Here is a 2,500-nt window from a genome sequence, read left to right on the forward strand (position 1 = left end):
GCCCCCCGAGAGTCCCCCGTGGGCCTTGCGGACAGGCACGGTGGGATAGGGCCGCCCGGACTTGTACTTGGGGACCGAGCGTTAACCCGAGCGTTACTCCGAGCATAACAGTCGGGACCGGAGAGCGCGGATCGGCCCCCCGAGAGTCCCCCGTGGGCCTTGCGGACAGGCACGGTGGGATAGGGCCGCCCGGACTTGTACTTGGGGACCGAGCGTTAACCCGAGCGTTACTCCGAGCATAACAGTCGGGACCGGAGAGCGCGGATCGGCCCCCCGAGAGTCCCCCGTGGGCCTTGCGGACAGGCACGGTGGGATAGGGCCGCCCGGACTTCTGGAGGACAAGTCCGAACATGCAGGCGGGACCGGAGATTGCGGAACGGCCCCCCGAGAGTCCCCCGTGGGCCTTGCGGACAGGCACGGTGGGATAGGGCCGCCCGGACTTGTACTTGGGGACCGAGCGTTAACCCGAGCATTAACCCGAGCGTTACTCCGAGCATAACAGTCGGGACCGGAGAGCGCGGATCGGCCCCCCGAGAGTCCCCCGTGGGCCTTGCGGACAGGCACGGTGGGATAGGGCCGCCCGGACTTGTACTTGGGGACCGAGCGTTAACCCGAGCATTAACCCGAGCGTTACTCCGAGCATAACAGTCGGGACCGGAGAGCGCGGATCGGCCCCCCGAGAGTCCCCCGTGGGCCTTGCGGACAGGCACGGTGGGATAGGGCCGCCCGGACTTGTACTTGGGGACCGAGCGTTAACCCGAGCATTAACCCGAGCGTTACTCCGAGCATAACAGTCGGGACCGGAGAGCGCGGATCGGCCCCCCCCAAGAGTCCCCCGTGGGCCTTGCGGACAGGCACGGTGGGATAGGGCCGCCCGGACTTGTACTTGGGGACCGAGCGTTAACCCGAGCATTAACCCGAGCGTTACTCCGAGCATAACAGTCGGGACCGGAGAGCGCGGATCGGCCCCCCGAGAGTCCCCCGTGGGCCTTGCGGACAGGCACGGTGGGATAGGGCCGCCCGGACTTCTGGAGGACAAGTCCGAACATGCAGGCGGGACCGGAGATTGCGGAACGGCCCCCCGAGAGTCCCCCGTGGGCCTTGCGGACAGGCACGGTGGGATAGGGCCGCCCGGACTTGTACTTGGGGACCGAGCGTTAACCCGAGCATTAACCCGAGCGTTACTCCGAGCATAACAGTCGGGACCGGAGAGCGCGGATCGGCCCCCCGAGAGTCCCCCGTGCGCCTTGCGGACAGGCACGGTGGGATAGGGCCGCCCGGACTTCTGGAGGACAAGTCCGAACATGCAGGCGGGACCGGAGATTGCGGAACGGCCCCCCGAGAGTCCCCCGTGGGCCTTGCGGACAGGCACGGTGGGATAGGGCCGCCCGGACTTGTACTTGGGGACCGAGCGTTAACCCGAGCATTAACCCGAGCGTTACTCCGAGCATAACAGTCGGGACCGGAGAGCGCGGATCGGCCCCCCGAGAGTCCCCCGTGGGCCTTGCGGACAGGCACGGTGGGATAGGGCCGCCCGGACTTCTGGAGGACAAGTCCGAACATGCAGGCGGGACCGGAAATTGCGGACCGGCCCCCCGAGAGTCCCCCGTGGGCCTTGCGGACAGGCACGGTGGGGTATGGCCCCTCGGACTTCTGGAGCACAAGTCCGACCATGCAGGCGGGACCGGAGATTGCGGACCGGCCCCCCGAGAGTCCCCCGTGGGCCTTGCGGACAGGCACGGTGGGATAGGGCCGCCCGGACTTCTGGAGGACAAGTCCGAACATGCAGTCAGGACCGGAGATTGCGGACCGGCCCCCCGAGAGTCCCCCGTGGGCCTTGCGGACAGGCACGGTGGGGTATGGCCCCTCGGACTTCTGGAGCACAAGTCCGACCATGCAGGCGGGACCGGAGATTGCGGACCGGCCCCCCGAGAGTCCCCCGTGGGCCTTGCGGACAGGCACGGTGGGATAGGGCCGCCCGGACTTCTGGAGGACAAGTCCGAACATGCAGGCAGGACCGGAGATCGCGGACCGGCCCCCCGAGAGTCCCCCGTGGGCCTTGCGGACAGGCACGGTGGGGTATGGCCCCTCGGACTTCTGGAGCACAAGTCCGAAGATGCAGGCGCGACCGGAGATTGCGGACCGGCCCCCCGGAAGTCCCCCACGGGCCTTTCGGGCCAGGCACGGTGTTTAGGTCTTCTCGGACTTCTGGAGGAAAAGTCCGAAGCGGAAAAATTCACCGGACGGGGCCGAGCCTTCCAGTGGGTCTTTTGGGCGCTTCGGACGGCCCGCACAAGTCGCCCCCAAAACGCGACATTTGTACGGATTGGGTCGAGTCCGAGAACGGGCGCCGGAGTCCCCGTCGTGGGCAAATCGCGCTGTTTGGCCCACGCGACCAACTCGCCCCAAACTCGACAGCCGATTTAAGGAATTTTTTCTACACAACCCTATGGGAGAGCCCCAAAGAGAGGCAATCGCCATGGTGTGCCTATATATAAGG

This window comes from Patiria miniata, unplaced genomic scaffold (genome assembly GCF_015706575.1).
Source record: "Patiria miniata isolate m_02_andy unplaced genomic scaffold, ASM1570657v1 HiC_scaffold_13, whole genome shotgun sequence".
Taxonomy (NCBI): domain Eukaryota; kingdom Metazoa; phylum Echinodermata; class Asteroidea; order Valvatida; family Asterinidae; genus Patiria; species Patiria miniata.